Source organism: Panthera pardus, unplaced genomic scaffold (genome assembly GCF_024362965.1).
Source record: "Panthera pardus isolate Hobbes unplaced genomic scaffold, ASM2436296v1 HiC_scaffold_17, whole genome shotgun sequence".
Taxonomy (NCBI): Eukaryota; Metazoa; Chordata; class Mammalia; order Carnivora; family Felidae; genus Panthera; species Panthera pardus.
Window position 1 is genome coordinate 89,197,598 of NW_026526732.1, and position 19,627 is coordinate 89,217,224.

The 19,627-nt window shown below is 37.2% G+C and overlaps 1 protein-coding gene across 5 annotated transcripts in view; it reads right to left on the reverse strand.

Moving 5' to 3' along the window:
• The window catches only part of ADGRB3 (adhesion G protein-coupled receptor B3), a 721,030-nt gene that overhangs the window by 553,987 nt on the left and 147,416 nt on the right, over positions 1 to 19,627 (reverse strand). The gene's annotated exons all lie outside the window — the stretch shown is intronic.

Genomic DNA, 19,627 nt, shown 5'->3' on the forward strand with positions numbered 1-19,627 from the left:
ACCTAATTGAGGAAATAGTGTAACGGAAAACAGAAAAAAAGTTTTCAAAATACTTTCAATATACGATGTACTATTACTGAAAAACTTTAATGCACATAAATAGTCCTAAAGGCAACACAGAGGCAGTTACTAATTTTCCATGTAATAATCAGAGGAAGCAAGTGACACAGAAGGAATGACATTTGGGAGATGATTTCCAAGATATGCATGACTTTCTCAAGTTGAAAAGTGTGAACAACATTCTAGACAGAAAGCAACAGCATAATCCAAGGCCTGAAGGTATGAATGTGTGTGATATTTTGGAGGCCTTCTGGTGTCTCTGCTAAAAAAGTTATATTAAAGTTATATTGTATGAAGACTGGGACAGGCCATGAAGTTTGTTATGCATATAATGGAAAGCCACTGACGTGATTTCATGAAGGGTATGATCTGTCCAAATAGAACTTGAGCTCCTAACAGACAAGGAAAAAAAGTAAAAAAAAAAAAAAAAAAATAGGAGAGATTACTGGAAGACCCATACCCTTAAATCCAAACGTCATATTTCACGAAAGAACAAGTACTCAGTGGTACTGGAGAACAGTGAAGAAACTGAGAATGGAGATGAAGAACATTTATTTGGACTTCAGAACCATCTCAGTAGTGCAATGGAAGTTAAAACTTGAATGCATAGAATTGAAGAATAAACAAAAGTAAATTCATGTGTATCAACTAACATTTTCATACATTTGCTCATCAAATAAAAAACAAACAATGAGCCATGTGGCAACTGTTTGAAAGAGAGGCAGAAATATTGAAAAACACTGTTGTTTAAAATGAACAAGAGCAAAACAATCGAAGTGTAAGATGACAGGAAGGAGACAGTGGAAAAGAGGATATCAAAGGTACGAGAGAGAAATATGGCAAAATCCCAGGTGAGGAAAGGAAAGCAACTGAGAACACAGGTGTAAGATTTGGAAGGTGACACTGCTTTTTGGGAGAGAGAGAAGTGAGGACATGGATATATTTGGAGGTTGAAGGATATAATCTGGTAGAGTTCACACCCAGCGACTGGTTTCATTGAGTTAGTTGAGTGAGCAGTACAGTAGTAGCATTTAAGGGTTGAAAAAAGTAGTGAGATTTGAACTGGCTGCTTTGGGGAATGAACGAACTATAGCATTCTGGATAGGAAAAGGGACACTTGAGTACCCTGGAAGATCCTATGAATACAGAGACCATGAGCTCTATTGGAGTCAATACGTAGTTGCTGGATTCTCAGGTAACTTGACATTTGATCTGTGTCTTTGAAGAAGTCATAGGATTTCAATGAGTAAAGAAAGATGACAAGGGCATTTCAATAAGGGAGATAAACATAAAGGCCTAGAGGTGATTAAGTCTGTCATATTTATGGGCAAAATAATTTGGGGATGGTTGTCCAATAAAAGGTATATGATAGAATATTAAAAAGAAGGGGAAAAGATTATGGCTAGAAAAGAGAATAAGAGACAGCACTAGAGAGACAAAATTGCGGTAGATGGAGAGGACCCTGACTGCCACATAAAGAAGCTTGAAATTCATTCTTTGGAAAATAAAGGAAAAGGCTTTTAATAAGGGGATTGAATTAAACAGAAGATTTTAAAAGGTAAAGTCTGTGGTAGGAATGTGAAACCCAGACTGGATTGATGGAGACTGTATTTATGTAACCATCTACCTAGAAAATCTAATTCTCATCCATTAACACCAATTCTGAAAACTAACATACTTTACAAAAACCATAGGTTTAACTGAGTAAGTTGGTTCATTAATCAAATAATTAGTTCAATTAGAGATTTTCATTTCAGGTGACCAGTTGTTTCAGTAAATACACATCACTATGAGCTTTTTTGTTATACTATGATTTTCTCCACAAGATTCATGAACATTCAGAAATTGAATATTAAGATGTTACATTCCTTGTCAACATTTACTGAGTTCCCCATCCTCTAAGCATATGTGGTCAAAACTACCACATTACAAGTGAATACAATTTGCAATTTGTAACACAAAGAGAAATTAACCAAGCGTCCTACTTTTCTGTCTGCATCCATAATATGACACATCCACACATTGCCATATTTGCTTCCCATCTCAAATAGTCCTCTTGTTTCCAAGAGTATAGTAAAATTAATCTAACTACTCAATGGACTTAAACCGTATTCAATATTCAGTTACCATGGCATTTCTGTATATGTGTGTGTGTGTGTGTGTCTTACTTTATTGGAAAGAGAAATAGTTCGAGATTTGGAGACTTGGGTACATGTCTGAGTTCTACAAAATTGAGCTTTGTGTCCTTAGATGTATCGGTTAAATTTATTTGATTTCAATTTCTTCGAGTGGAAGAAATAAAGGAGTTGGATTATCTCCTTTCCTTGCCTGAGGCTCTAAAATACTCTTCATTTTTTAAAATCTGTTTCATTATTGTGTGCTTTCAATCTCTGGTAAATCCCATAATCTATGTGTCAAAAGGTCCAACTTAATCATAGGCTGTGTCCTCTGCTGTGGTTCAGACATGTCTGGACATATTTGTCAACCTAATGGGACAGACTGGAGAGGAGCGGATTTATGTATTCCATGTGAGTATCCTTCTTTGGCTTAACAAAGAAAGGGTGAACACTGTGCTCTTGGTTAATAATTATTGGGGAGGCCAAAAATGGAAGGGATAGGATAAAGACTCTCTTTCTTCTGATTTTGAAATCTGTTTGAAATCCCAAGCTGAAGGAGAGTGATGCTTACAACCTCTAAGAATAAAGCATGACACTAAGCAGGGGAGAGAAACATTTCTGTTAAGAACAGAACATTCGATGAACCCAGGCCCTGGGAATTCCTGGAAATAACACAGGGCAGAGGAGCAGACTAAGTTTTTTCCATTATACACATGGGCAACAAGCAAGAAAAATAATTAAATTAATGCTATATATATATTAATTATGTCTATAAACATGGACCAATGGAGCTAGAGAAAACTGAAATTAAATTTGCTTATGATCTCATCTGCAGCACACAATCCTTTTTGCTTCCGTCTCAGAATAAAGTATTTATATTAAACAGTTTGTGGGACATAAACAATCCTACTTGGCCACAGGCACGTCTGGCTCTAAAGTCAGCTGCTCATTCTTCCCTCTCCCTTCTCCCATTTAGACATACTTCTTATGCTCCCATGACAGCTATTTGCACTTGTAATGATATTCTTCCTTTTGTACAATAATTTCATATAAGCTAGTCTTAACTCATAATTTTTGAGCTAGTACAAAGACGGAACCCTGACGGGGCACCTGGGTGGCTCAGTCAGTTGAGCCTCTCTCTTGATTTTGTTTCAGGTCATGATCCCAGAGTCATGGGATTGAGCTCTACATCAGACTCTGCACTGAGCATGGAGCCTGCCTAGTATTCTCTCTCCTTCTCCTTCTGCCCTTGTCCCCTGGTTGCACTTTCTCTCTCTAAAAATTAAAAACAAAATCTTTAATAAAAAATGGAAGCATCATGTTAGTTTTTAAAACTCTGCATTAACAGTGTTTAACTTCTCTGACATGTCAATAGCAATTGACATTGTTGGTCCATACCCTCTTCCTGCTAAAATGTTTATCACTGAAATTCATGGCTAAGATTCCCCAAATCTCTCCCTGTTTCTTCACACTCCCCTTGCTAGTGTCCTCCTGATCCTGATTATGTAGTATGCCTCCAGGCTCATGTTTTTCTGCCCATTTCCATCCTCTGTCCTCCTCTAATCTAGGTGATCTCAAAGGCAGGTATGCTGAGGATTCCCATGTTATCTCCAGTTGGAACTCTTTCCTAACTCCACAGGAAGATATGCAACCACCCACCCAACCAAATGTCCAAAAGGCATCACAAGCTAAACATATCCAAAAACGAACTCAATTTTCCCTCCTCCATATTCCCCCACAACTTTGCTCTTCCCACACCTTAACGGCTCAGGCCAAAAATCTAGTATTCCTCCTTGATCTTCTTTTTCCACACATTGAATTGAATCCATCCGTATATCCATATATCAAAATACACACTTCTCAATTTCTCACCATCCCCCTAGTCCAAGACGCCATGATATCCCTCCTACAGTGCTGATGTACCTTTTTCACTAGTCTCTCTGTATCTACTCTTGCCTCTTGCATTTAATTCTCTATGCCCAGCAGCCAGGATGACCTTTTAAAGATACAAATCAGAGCTTGTCACTCTGATGGTCAAACTCTTCAGGATTTCCATTTCAAATGGCGAAAATCCAAACTCTTCTCTACTGCAAGGTCACTTCCTATCTCTCTGAAACTCATTTCTGACCCCACTTCTCCACTTTGACTCTCTCCATTCCATGCCAAAACCATTTCTATTTCACAGTGTTTGTAGTCAATGTTCACTCTGCTTAAAATGTTCTTCTTCTAGATCTTTGTGCAGGTGTCTGCTTCATTCATTTCTCCAATTAAATATCACCTTCTCAGAGGTGATATCTTATCTAAAATAGCATTTTCAGTGTAAGACCTCCCTTTATTTGCTTCTCTGCTTTAGTTTTCTCTATAAATGTTATGACTACCTGGAATTGAATATTACATTATATTGTATTGTCTCATATCATATCATATTTATTATATTTATTATATTATATTGTATTTTTGTACAATAGTACATTCCCTGTCTTGGTAGGTGGTACCACTTCTTATTCTTCCTCAAAGGCACAAAACCTACAAGTAATTTTGGTCTGTCTTCCTCACTACTCAAATCCAATGAGCCACTAGTTTCTAGTAAGATTCCCCCTCCTAAATAATTTTCTCCTCTATTCTCTATGGCACTAAGTTTGTGTGTTTCTGTTTTAATATTTTATCACCTATTTTTGGATTCTGTAACAATTTCCTCACTAGTCTTCCTTCCTAAATTTGCACTCCTTTCCCCTCCCTTTATACCATCACTATATTCTTTAAAATGAAAAAGTATTCATTTTTTTCTATTATGTGAGTCTGTTCAATTATCTTCATAGCTCTAACCCCTCTGTAGCCTTCCCGCAGCCCAGAGGGACATCTAAGCAATCAGGTGGGTGTCTAAAGCTTTCACCCATCAACGTCTTTGCACAGAATATTCTTTCTACTTTGAATATCCCATTCCCACTATCTTGTTCCTCCTAGAAAACTCCCTGCAGCTTTTAAAATACAATTTTGAGGTTTGTTTCTCCAGGAAACTTATCCTTAGTCTCTAGACAGAGTTGCTCTTTCTTCAGTTCCATCTCTGTATTTTAAATGTGCTTCCATGATTGCATTCTGTATTCGGTGTTCGAATCATTACCTTAAATGTTTGCCTCCCCTACTAATCTGAGAACCCTATAGAGGTGAGCACAATGTTTTATTCATCTTCTAATCCTCTAGATGAAGACCTAGAACAGACTTGAAGCACAGAAGGCTTGTGAATACATGAATATTTGCTGAACTCGAAAATACACTTCCATAAACTTATGTATAGTTGTTTTTCAATAAACCATCCATTTTAACGAGTTTATTTTAAATTTTATTTAAACCTCCCATCCCTTGACTTGCAAAGTAAGTCTGTCACTGAGGAGGGCATAACAGGAAGATGTTCTTTAACTTTAAAGTGCATCTTGTAGAGAATTGCTTCACACTAGAAATCAGAACAATGGGAACATCACAATAAGAAAGTACAAGTAGGAAAAAGGAAAGCATGGTAAGAATAGAAAAGGCACATAGGTATATTCATTGGTGACTAGTTAGAACCAGTCAACCTGAAATGATTTTATATGATTTACTAAGGAAGCAAATATATTACATTGATTTCAGTTTCCCTGTTTTAAAAATAATTTGATGTTTATTCTTGAGAGAGAGGGAGACAGAGCACGAGTGGGGAGGAGCAGAGAGAGGGAGACACAGAATCCAAAGCAGGCTCCAGGCTCTGAACTGTCAGCACAGAGCCCGACACAGGGCTCGAATTCATGAACCACAAGATCATGACCTGAGCCAAGGTCAGACACTTAACCAACTGAGCCACCCAGGTGCCCCTCAGCTTCCTTGTTTAATGTTTACTGTCCAACAGAGGTGAAAGCATAAATGAATGAAGGAAAACTCAAATACAAATCTCAGGAGCAGGTCTTGATGAAAGGAAGGATTCCTTGTCTTTATATAGCCAAAGCAAGCAGAAGCATTTGGTAGATCAGGAGCAGGAAGCCTTCAGCCCAGGTCAGTGTTTTAGTTTATTAAATAGGAGCCTCTACGACAAGCCCTTAACTATTTTGAACCTCCATTCTCACTTTTGTAAAATGGGGAAATGACTTCTAAGGACCAAGCGCCCTACTCTCCAGTGGGACCTGATGGCTTATAGGTGTCAGTGTGTGCAGGTATCTCTCTTCAATTCTGTAAGTATAGCTTTTTGTGCTTGAAATGCCCTACTCTGGCCCGGCTCTTCACCTGATAAGACTCCTAGAAAGCTTTCCCTTATAGCCTCAGGAAGCACTGAACATCTCTGCACACAATTTGTTGTCCACAACTTATTTGTTCATATGTCTGTCTCCTCTTATTAGACAGTGAGAGAGTAGGAGTCATGTGGTTCTTCTCCTCTATGTACCAGACGCTTCCATCATGATGTTTGACTGATACTAGACACTTAATGCAGATGTGTAGAAGAGATAAGTACAGAAACGATAAATATAAGGGATATCTTCATGGCTCATTCATTTGTACATGCTGGCTTACTTCAGCTGCTAGATAGGCCTTGAGATAAAGAGAAGTAGACATTCCAGTCATAGAATGTTTTCTCCCAAACAAACCCTAAGGAAATTAGGGAAACAGATATTCTTTATGTCTCTGGAAATATTTTTCAAACAGCTTCTATCATCACCTGTGAGATTCTCTTCTCTTAATTTTACAAAGCAGGATATATAGCACAGATACAGTATTACATATTTTTTTTTCTTTTTCTTCTACACTATTTTTCCTCCACAGAGGCTACCTACAAATAGGTACCTAAGAAATCTCACCCTAGTTTCTGGCAACTCACCCTATTTTATTTCACTTACAGAAAGAATTGTGCTTAAATTGTTATGAATGGGCAAAGGCATTCCTGGACTGATTGTATCAGAAGTTACAGAAGCAAATATTTCATTTCAGTTTCCTGAATTTGTGTCCTAATAGTAGAACTGTCACCAAGACAACCTGAGTCCTAAGCAGTGAACCTCAAAGATGGGCCAAACATATTCCCAGAATATCTGCATTCAGCAAGTGGTTAACCAAAACTTTCAGACAAAATAGGAAATTCTCAGAATTCACTTGGAAAGGCTAGCAGCAGAATGACTATAGACACTCTGGTATAAAACAGATGAATAATTCTCAAAAGAATGGCAAAGATAATGAGAATACAAAGAATGGACGTGTTGTCAGGCAAAATAGGGTTTAGATTTGTATGAATACAAGCCTTCAAAAAAACTGAGGGAAAATGATATCTAGACAGATTCTATTCAATAATATAGTATATAGAAGAATATTCTAAAAGGTGGTAAAACACAGAATAAAATATCTTGGACTAACAGGGAGTTCTACCTAGATGCCAAATGGTATATCACATGTATATGTCATGTATATCATATATACATATACATATATATATATATACATACATGTATTTCATCATTTAATCCACTACAACCCTATGATATATAATTATCATTATTACAAGTGAAGAACAATAAGATTCAAGAAGCTTATGAAACCTGACGAAGTAGCAGAGGAAGCTTTGAACTCAAATCTCCTTGGCTCCAAAGCTTCTTTTTACACTTTCACACCAGTGATTCTTAAGCACAGGCTTATCATTTACTTGGCAGCAAAACCAGAAGAGATTCATGAGGACGGAGCCTGAAATTCTATGAATCTAACATTCTATGACTTTATATAAAGCCATTAACACACGTTAAGTATAAAGCCTATGAGCCTGTCTAGTTCATGGATAGGTTTTTAAAAACGAAAAGACAAAGAAAAATACTGCTCTAGGAAAATAATTATTAAGAATTTTTGGACTCTGTTGGAAATTTGATGAAAAATTTCCCTTCAGAATGCTTTGCATTTTAATTCAAGGTGTTCATGGACACCTTCAAGTTCATTTATGAACATTTCATGTTTACCTAATACTTAAATCTTAACCTTTTTCCAAGGACTTGTAATAATTTCAGCTTTTAGATTCCCCATAAATATTCAACCTTTAAAAATTAAAACTTGACTGAGGAAAAATTCTGATGTTTTGATTTGAGGAAAAACATTGATTTGACCTCTAGCTGGCTAAGAGTATTTTATGATTTGCATTTTTATCACTGTATCTTTGCATCTGATTATTTTAAGAAGACATATATAATTGCTCCTGTTTTTCATAGCAACTTTTAGCTTCTTGCATGTCTTACCAATCTTTGTTTGGAAAGAAAATATCTTCTTTGTTTTGGACCTCTGTGCTTTTCTATACTATATACTTTATTTCAAGATATATTTTTTTCTCTCTACGATAATTTCCCCATAGTTTATAAAAGATAACTTTAACTTCCTATTTTCATCTGCCTTCTTTTGAAGTGCCATTGGCTGATTACAGGACTTAAGATCTGTGATTGTTAAAGTGACGAGTTTCCAATGGCATATGCATGAAAGAACAGCTAATAGATGATATCACTGAACACACCTGACAGTTCAGGGGGCCTGGAGTTTTAAATACTATACGTGCATTCACTTTCACTTTCATGAACATATTACCAAAAATTCTCATTACTGGGCTCCACTTATGTACCTATGGCTTTAGTCAATAAATTACATATTCTCAAAATTAGCAAAAATAATTAAGAATAACAGAATTTAGGGGCACTTGGGTGGCTAAGTTGGTTGAGTGTCTAACTTTTGGCTCAGGTCATTAGTTTAAGTGGCGCATCTGACTCTGTGCTGACGGTGAGGAGCCTGCTTAGGTTTCTTTCTCTCTCTATCTCTCTGTCTCTCCCTCTCCCTTTCTCTCCCTACCCCAACCCTCCCCTGTTTGCTCTCTCTCTCTTTTTTTCAAAATAAATAAATATAAAAAAAAAGGAATAACAGATTTTATTAAAAAAATTCATAGAACTTCCTAGGAAATCATGAACAGTCATGTTGATCCATGTGAATTGAAGGAGGAAATATGATATTCTGCTATCTTAGGACTCCAATAGTGCCCAATATTAAAATTTTTAAATTATCTGAGCACAGTTAACAGACACATAGAGGACAAGATCAAGCCGGATTTAAGCGACGGAACTCCAATACCTTTGTGATCCTTTCCGCACACAGACCTCTCAGGGAGGATTAATGGTTGGAGAAGAGCTTCCAATCCTTGGTTCAGCCTCTTACTGAGTTGCATTCCTAACAGGGATATGGTGCATCACTGTAGTACTTATGTCCTTCAAAACTACAAAGGAAATAAAGCCACCAAAATAGACCACCAGGTTGTAGACATGCTAATTGCCACATCTTGAGTAAACTACTTCATTTCTTCAGGCCTCACCTTATATGTAAAGCGAAAATAATAATAGTGCTTGCTTTATAGGGTTGTTGTGAATATTAAGTAGATGAACATATAAAGTGATACATGATATGAGCTCAATATGCTGCAGCTATTACCACAGCATAAATTTCTTCCCTGCATTGCATCTTGTTTTATAGAAGAATAAAATGAATTGGCTTGCATTTCAAACTGATTCCACAGCTTTAATAAATCTAATATTTTATTAATCTATATTTATGGATTAGTATGAAATAACACAGACACGTGCACACACACTATCAAAATATTAAGATAAGTTAACGTCACATGGCTCTCCCTTAAGGGATTATATTTTGATAGCCACATATGCTTTGGCTATAGCTTTGAGTCATTTCCAAATTTAACGGATACATAAAATTTGCTAATATACATAAGCAATTTTACCATCTAGGAGTCCCAATGTTGGTTTGGTTATATTGTAGAAAGTAAGAAACAAGATATTTAAGCTGAAATACTGCTTCTCACATACAAGTCCCAAATTGCACAGGCAATTTTTAATACTTAGAGTCCTAATGAGACAGCTTTACATGCATCTTGAGAAAGCAGAAGTGGAAAAGCTCACTCTGTCATGGATGGTAGGGCGGTTAAGTAACACTAACTGTACATAGTTACCAGATTTAAAATAGGAAGGATTGTCAATGATGAATGAGATGGTACCTAACATAAACTAATTTGTAAATAGGGTGATAATTTTATCCAATTAAAAATTTAAAAGACAGAGTATAACCTTGAAGAAAATTATGAATGTCCTAAGAACAAATGCATGCATAGAGGTAAGAAAGTAATTCATACTGTGCTATGCAGATAAAGGGATAATCCATGGCTATAGATATTGTATATAATGCGTGCGTGCACACAGACACACACACAAACGAATCAAAAGATATAGTAAATTTTAAAGATCAAAATCCAGCTATCAATCCACAAGGGTGGAGTGCCTCAGCAGCATATTACCAGGATATGAAAAAGGCCTAGAAGACCCATTGCACAAACACCTGTGCTGTCTCCCTCTACTTAGTTACAAGTAAGTATCCATAAAGTCTTGCCTTGGGCTTATTAAAGATCCTCAACTGAACCATAAAGCCAAATATTTTAAAGAAAATAGAAAAAAAAAAACAGCAGAAATAATCCTGAATGCTTGATAACAAGAAATGAGGGAACAGAAATGAATAAATGAAAAGAAGCAGCTATCTAAAATGGCTGGAAATGTGCTTCGGGGAGGTAAAGAACTGTATTTGTGCAGGGATTATTTTGTTGGCTCGTTTCAGTGATATAGGTCTTACACACATGGGGTAAGTCTAGGTGTTTTCTCAGGCTTCTAAATGTAAACACTTCTATCTGGGGTGCTAAGTATCCTAGTTATTAATGTAAGAGTATTCTATGCGAAATTCCTGTATTAACATTTTAAGATCAGAAAAAGGGCTTTTTTGGAGGTGTCCTGGGCCTAAACAGAGGGAGAGGATGAGAGGAAGAAGTACACTAGAACAGGATGACAGCGGTAACCTCAGCTGAGAGCCTGTGGGGACCCTTATAATGGACTATACAGGGAGGTATTTTCACTTTTGTTTCTCTCCTCCCCACACTGGTGGTCTTGGAGCTTCGTGTAGACCCTTTGAAAATCTGACCTGTCCTCCTAAATGCCATGGATGCATAAAAGGAGAGCAGAGAGCAAGGAGTGCTGCATCTGAGCTACTGCAAGGGTAAGGGGTGGGAGTAAGGGGGAGCGGTTGTTGGTGACTATTGATGGAAAATAGCATCATCAGAGTATCCTTGTTTCTGCCCAACAAGAGATATATTTACAGTGCAGTTTCCAAGCTTAAACTGCTTCTGCCAAAAGGGGTTTAAAATGCCAGGGCTCTTGACAGTGAGAGGAAACGTTGATTGTGAAGAGCAAATAAAGCTGCCAGGACAGCACAGACACAGACGTGACACAATTCAGGTCACAGAGATGGAGGGCTGTAGAACCACAGGGCAACCGTCACTTTGGATCACAGGGAAAGAAAAGCAAGGCCTTAGTCAGAATTTAAAGACCACTTAAAAAGAAGCTAGACACCTCCCATAACTTAGCAATAAGAGCCCTGAAACGAGACTGAGCATTCTAGTTTTCAGGACAGGAGCACTGCTAGTCACTGGTAAGGATACTCAATGAACCAGAATTCATCTCTCCTGCTCATAGGTTACTCTATGCTACCTCCTCAGAGAGGAAGACACACACAGGTTCACAAACAATAAGCTGTACTCTTGCATCAATTACTGAGACTGGAATGAAGTCGATCACTTTCACCATTACACAGACATTTAAAATATTTTTTGTAAAATAATCTTTAGAAACACCTGATTCAGGAACACTTAAAAAAATTTTTTTTAACATTTATTCTTTTTTTGAGAGACATAGACAGCCCATGCAGGGGAGGCACAGAGAGAGGGGGGAGACACAGAATCCGAAGCAGGCTCCAGGCTTTGAGCTGTCAGCACAGAGCCCGATGCAGGGCTTGAACTCATGAAACACGAGATCATGACCCGAGCCGAAGTTGGACGCTTAACCGACTGAGCCACCCAGGCGCCCCTGGAACACCTTATATAACACTTCTAGCCAAGATTCTAGGGCCTAGAGGTGATAAAAGGAGGAAAGCAATACTCCTCTTTTTACCAAATTCTTTCTTTACAAAGATTATTTCTTTGGTTATACTAATCCTGCTCTTGTTGACCACTTGTCCAAACACACTTTGATCTTTCAGAGTATGGACTCTGATTTCATTCCTAGAACTTGTCCTTCTGGGCCTTCCAAACCATCACACAAATTTGCTCATGAACATAATTTTAATATTCTTGGCTTGGCTACAAAGGTATATTGTCACATTTAACTGACTTCTAATTTACCTGATTTAAACATAAAAGAATCATTTCCAACATATAATTTGAATAATATTTTTACCTTGTTCATTGAAACCTCTTTTGGGCTATATTTTAATTTATCTTCAAGAAACCACTTCAGATTGGGAAGACATGATCACAGTCTCACACATGTGGACAATGAGGCATAGTTTCCTTATTCAAAACCAGCCAGCTAGCTAATCACATAGCTAGATGTAAAGCTCAAATCTTCTAACTTGAGAATCTGCAGTGTCTGTACACTGCCCAGCATTCAATTTTTCCCAGTAGGAAACTGAATTTTCCGAAATAGTCAATTTCCACAGAAACTAAAGCAACCAAAGGAGGAAAAAAAGAAAGAAAAATCATCATCAACTAACTTCTTTAACATTTTGTATTGTCCATATTCATCATACTAATATGGCATGTATTTGTATTTCATACACACACACATATATTCATAATCCCTTTACTCTTTTTAAAGCAACATTTTCTATTCATTACCTGCACATTCATGAATCACTGTATATACATGCACATGACCACAGTGTGGAAAGACATAAATGAATATTCATTTTAGAATCATGATACTGACAATTTTAACTGTTTCCTCTGAAATAAGCCTATTGACAAGTTAGAAGATAATACTAATGAAACTACATTGTCATTTAAGGATTTCTGTTTTTTTCTTTTATCAGGTGCAAGGCAATTTCGAATATAAGTTCTTTTTTTAATATAATTTATTATCAAACTGGCTAAAATACAGTGCATTGCAGTGTGCTTTTGGTTTTGGGGGTAGATTCACGTGGTTCATCGCTTACACACAACACCCAGTGCTCATCCCAACAAGTGCCCTCCTCAGTACCCATCACCCATTTTCCCCTCTCCCCCACCCCCATCTTCAATACTAAATTTTTTATTAAATAAACAGTGGTGATGAAGCTCGATGAGAATCAGATGGTATTTCATCCCCTTGTCATATGCTTATTAACCATAATTAAATTCAGCCACTTCTCTACTCAACTCCATCCATCTAGACTGCTTTAATTACAAAACATGACAGTAACCTAGAGAATGTTGACATTCAAGTGAATAAAATGAACACTACTAAACTCTGTGAAGGAAAAGAGAACAAGAAAAGGACATGGACTATTCCAATATTAAGAATTCTTTCTGCGCTGTTGAGACAAAGCTAGCCCCATTTAATGCAGATGATGTATAACTCAAGTGAGTGCCGACAAGAAAGTAAAATCGAAGAAGGCAGGAAAATAATTTTTCACCTGTTAGTGAGCAGACCAAAAGTGCATTTCTACCTCTAAAGCACCTTGCAACATAATGGAAAACCAGGTGAAGCTAAGTTTAAAGCTCATATAAAAGTATTAAATAGCTTTCTGTTTACTGAAGGAATTGATATACTTGACAGGTGACATTTCTGAGAGGTAGACTATTGCCAGTGGAAAAAAAATTAAATCCATCACAAAGTCTATTACTGAGAAATAATAAATGGTATGTGGATATGAAAGGAAAACACAATATACAGAAAAATTGGGGGGGGGTGTTATAAGGTAGTTTAATTCCTTTAAATATAGACATAGCATAACTATGACAGAGTAACAAGAGATAATTTGACTTACCAAGAAAACCATGAAAATATGCAAAAGTAACACGGGGTTGAACAAATAGGCCAGTTGATGGTCTTGGCTCTGCTATTTAGTAGATCTGTGGCAAAAGTTTCACCTTGCTGCTCTTCACTTCCATCATCTTCAAATTATAGCACATGCAGCTATGCTACTAGACTCATACAATGATTTGAGGATTATATGAGAAAATATATGGGAAAGTTTTATGGTGAAGTGTAAAGCTATGTAACTACATTTATTCAGATACCTTTAATTTTAAAGTAAATTAATAAAGGGCCCAATGAAGCATTTATAGCTGGAGTCCGCTCAGGTATCACCAACCTCTTTCCAGAACATCGATTTTCAATAATTGAGAAGTTGAGAAAAAATGCTAAGTGGTTGGATGGAGCTGGTGGCACTTCTACTTTATTAGGATAACATTTCAACTCGAGTTCATTTTTTTAGGGCATCCTCCTACTATTCACTCAGTGTCCTAAACAGTGACCGTGTGTTATGCAAACATATCATAGTAGCCATCTAACTCTGCAGGCAGGGTAGTATTCCTAAAGTAAAACCGGCTAGGACTCTCCCACCACACAATCATCAACAATTGCTCACTTTCTTTTGTATGAAGTGTCTCCAGAGTATGACATGTCTCCTGCCATGATTCTTATTTCTCTTGACTGTTCTCTTTTCATAATTCCTCCTCTCAAACTGTGCACTAATAGTTCTACATTACCTGCCTGTAGCCATATTTACCAGACTCTTAGAAAACGTTATACAGTATTGATACTGCTGCTGTGCTCTACTCTGTGATCGCCTTTTGGTTCACCTGAAGAACCCTCACTCTTACCGCAAGTTCGTTTGAGTGTACAGTCTCTTCTAAGTCTCCTCTGCCCCCTGGGCAAATTGGTCACTTCTTCTTTTGTACTTACACTATGTCCTAGATATAGAAGTAATCCTAGAACTTTGAACACTTGTTATACCTAAGGAAGCAACATAGAGCAGGGGAAGGAGCATGGATTTTAGAGTTGGAAAGTCTGTATCAGACTCTTGGCTATTCAGCCTTGTGACCCTTGACCTCTTAAAGTCTCAATTTTATTATCTGTAAAATGGGAGTGATAATAAGCTGAATTCAAAGAGTTAAATGAGAAACTATTCTGAAATAATTGAGTTCCTGGCATAGAAGTAGTACTCAATAAATGTTACATGGTAGCAAATATGAGAGTTAGCAGCAGTAACAATGATAGTGGTCATTGTTTACATGAAGGTCTTCCCTTATAAAACCGAAAATTTCTTCACAGCAGAGATACAGTCCATTTCATCTTTACCCTTTGTGCTCAGCAACGTGCCATCATGTAGTATTTCTATTAAAAATGAGTATGCCCAGCACAACACTATTTAATATACTGGCTCTCATATAAATTCCTGACACCTCTCTTCTGTTGCTTGTAACACCTGTGGGTGTAAAACTGTTTCCCTGGCTTCATTGCCATTATGCTTCCAGCGAAGTTTGGCCAATGGGTGGCACTGGTCTAACAAGGTGCCACTGTTTCCTAGGATTCAGCAACAGCGCCTCTTCTCTGTCCCTCCAGCATTAGGCATGGAGACAGCATGTGGGGATTATTAACCTTAGGATTGCTTCACTTTCCTCTACTTGTTCATTCAGCTGTTCTATCTAATCCTAATGACCATATTAAATTCCCTCTATTGATTTATCTGGCACAAATATGTCTTCCTGGCTAAATCCAGGATTTTCTCTCTCTCTCTCTCTCTCCCTCTCTCTCTCTCTCTCTCTCTCTCTCTCTCTCTTTTTGCATCTGATCTTTAGTTCTCGTGACCCACAAAGTTTAAGAGGAGATAAAAAACATTCGTCCTGCCTATTTCATAGGGTTGATGCATGGGATCAAGGAAAATAATGGACATGTCAGTATTTTGAAACTATAAAATGTTGCACAAATATAACATTTTGCTCTTAATATTTTCATTTGAAAAGGAACAACTTAATTTCACTGATCTATAATAGTGATGTTCTAAGCGATACTGATGTCTTCCAGTGACACCATGCCTGTAACTTACATGGTTGAATAAAGAGAAGGACAAAGTCTAAAAGATAACTGAGTTTGGCAGAGCAGAAATTTATAAGCTCATAAGTCAGAAGATACTGATAGAAACAGTGAAAATTATGATTTTACTGCAGACAAGGAACCACTTGGATGACAGCTACCTGAGACTTTGCTGCAAGTCTTAACTTTGCAGATGAGCAACCATATTAAACTCCACAAGAATTCATGCAATGGCAGGTTATATTACCCATTTACTTGAGAACAACACAAATAAAAACAAAAGCAAAATACAAACGCAGATAGCAAGGTTTTGCTTAAGAATTCCAACTTTCAAATAAATTTTTGAGTTCTGAATACATATTACAGAGCAGCTATCTGATATTAAATAAATTAATAAGATAATTAAGACAAAATTATTAATCACAATAAAATAATTAATCAATACCGCAAGTAAAACCTAAGACATGTTAAATACCATTTTGGAAGAAACTGCTTAATGGTGAAATCCAAACAAGGTCTGTAGTTAGTAGTGAACCAAGTCACTTTCCTTGTTTTGATAATGTATTCTGGTTATATAAGATTTTATCATTGGGGGAAGCTAGGAACTCTTCTGTACTATTTTTGCAACTTCTTGTGAATCCAAAACTATTTCAAAATAATTTTAAAAAATACTGTGCTTAGAATGTCAAGAGGATGTATAATACAGCAGAAAAAAATCCATTAAAAAGTTGAAGTGCAAAATTTGAAGCCTTAAAATAACTTTTTGCATGAAATTAGAAATGCAGTTCTTACTCTGCTATATAACTAATACACTTATGCATTTTTTAAATCACTCCACAAACATGTACTGTCAAGCCATTATGCATTGAATATGTTGTCATATTTTCCTTCTGATGTCTTTTATCATTCAGGTGATGTTCTATCCTCTTTTCTGATCCATCTTTCACTTGTCCACAGGTTTCAAGTAATTTAAACTCCTCTGCTTGAGGTTCAGTCATCCCCCAGGAACATCCAAGGACAACAAGTCACTAAATCCTCCACAGCTCACTTTTCAAAATGACAAACAGACCATATACCTATCAGTCAAACAAGAGGCTCTGATCGGTTCCTCATGATATTTACCTCTAGGTTTATGTGTATAGTTTGAGTAGTATGAACAGAAGAAACATCTGGACAAAGAGAATAGTCCCATTCTTAATTCTGCAGATGTTTGAGATCGGACTTGCAGATATTGTAGGGATGGATTCCACCCTGAGTCTAGGGATCCCTGCAGTTATTCAGGGTGATCCCTCAACCCCAGCTCTAACAGTGAGTCTAGTTATGTAATCTCACACAACCATTTCGACTTTCCTCCAGATGAAAAACATGCATACATCCTTTTCTTTCAGACAACAGAATTTGTCAACTTCAAAGACATTCTTTTCAAAGAAGCAAACATACTCAAAAGAAACCTGCTCTCTAGGCTAGGAAAGCGTCTACTCTGGGACTTTATCTCCTTCAAAAATGTTACTTCTGTCACAGGCACAGAATAAGAAGTCGGGAAAGTAAAAAGTCAGTAGACTCTCCCTCTTATTTCCTCCTTCATATGTAAAGAGTTGTGGGGAAAGCACCATCTGTGACATAAATGAATGCTGTCTGACTGAGGAAGTTCTTAGCCTCTCTGTGCCTCATATAAAAAATAAAGTAACTTATTTTTAATGTCTGTGATTAGCTTAGATGAATTTGGCAGTTTTTGGCACATAAGAAGCCCTCTTCCTGAAAACTAGGAAGACAGAGGTAGACATATTATTCAGAAAAATACCTGGGCACCAACTCTGCTTTATTCCCACTGATAATTCACACTAATTTTACTTCAAGAACAGTATGTCAAATATCGATAAATATTTCCTCCAGCAGTATTTCATGGTTGGTCAGAGTAAGTCTTCTGCAAAGAAGACATTATCCCTAAGAGTAATAGAGCTGCAGCACAGCAATCACTGAATCTTCTAGATCTTCAGAGACCCAATATTGCCCAGGCAGTGTCTCATCGGCAGTGTGTGGCCCTGTTAGGGGCTCTAGAGAATGAACATGATGTGTACATATTTTGGGGAATGTAAGGGGAGAATGGTGGCTCTACCATCTCTGTTCTAACTTTTAGGGCCACTTTGTTTCTGTTGCAATTTTTTTCCTTACCTTGTCTGATACACACACATACACGCGCGCACACACACACACACACACACACACACATGTACACATGATGTATATGTATTTAAAATGCATGTATATGTATACATTGTTTGTAAATACACACACATGTTTTTTTTTTAAATATTGACTAATAAAATTGAGTGATCTCTTCTTGCTAATTCACTACCCATTATAATCAGTGTAGCTCTGAGACTTTCAGCTGCTGTAATAATCATCATTGCCTCCTTTCTTCACTGTAACCTTATTTCCATTTGAGACCAGAATCAGGGTTCCCATTTGCTATACTGAATCGTTGGAAACCTAAAAGAGAAACCATGATTATACAATTTTGGTTAGGTCCAAACCAGAAGTGCCTTCCTGTTCCACCAGATGGCAGTCCCGCATCAGGACGGAAAAAAAAGGGGGGGAGGTGGTTGGTAGTATTTTGGATATAGAAGTATGTAATTCTGGTATTTTCTGCAATGGGAAAAACTGATAAATATGCAGGTTGGGTTAGTAAGAAATGAAATGTAGGTGTTTTGTACAAACTCATCACAACTGTTCTGCAAAAATAAAAAAGCAAACAATTGAAACTGCCTGAATTAAAAATATTTTGATGACTAACCTAAGCTCTGCTACGTGACACTGCAAGAGTTGAAAACAAACCCACAAAACATAGAACGTGTTCAAGTCTGTGGATACAGTCACTATCTGCATGTGGTTAGTATTCTAAATATACCTCTGCTTCATAGCTGCAAATTGCCTAAAGTTTTTCATTTGGAAAGTGGGCATGACGAGGCATTGCTGGTGGAATTAAGTTAGAATGCATGCACATGCATGAACAAGCTACAAGGAATTGTCTTTCTGTAGTAATAAAGGGATTGAAGAAGACCTAGTTTTGCCCAACAACATGTGGAATATGAAGCTTTTCCATCTGTCTCTCATAGCACCTCTCATCAAACACTAGACTAGGTAGCTCTCACACATTCCCTGGGGAAATCCAGCCCAGAATCACTAGCACAACTCTCATGCCAGTAGCTCGGCTCTGCTCCAAGACTATGTCATTTGCTGGCAGTAAGTGATGCTAATGAAATAGCATCTACTTCAGGATGCCTGATGTGATGGTCATGATGGGCTAAATGGCCAGTTCCATAGACAGGAATGGGTAAACTCACACTTGGAGCCTTGTAACTACTGAAACTGGCATCAACAGGCTTTGTTGCTTCACCACTTTAAGGATGTGCTAGCTTACTAGATCAGGATGATTTTGCTTTACCTTGCTTATCAAGAGAGCATTTTTCAGCATGCTCCTGACATCAGCTAAATCAAAATTTAGCTTCAGCT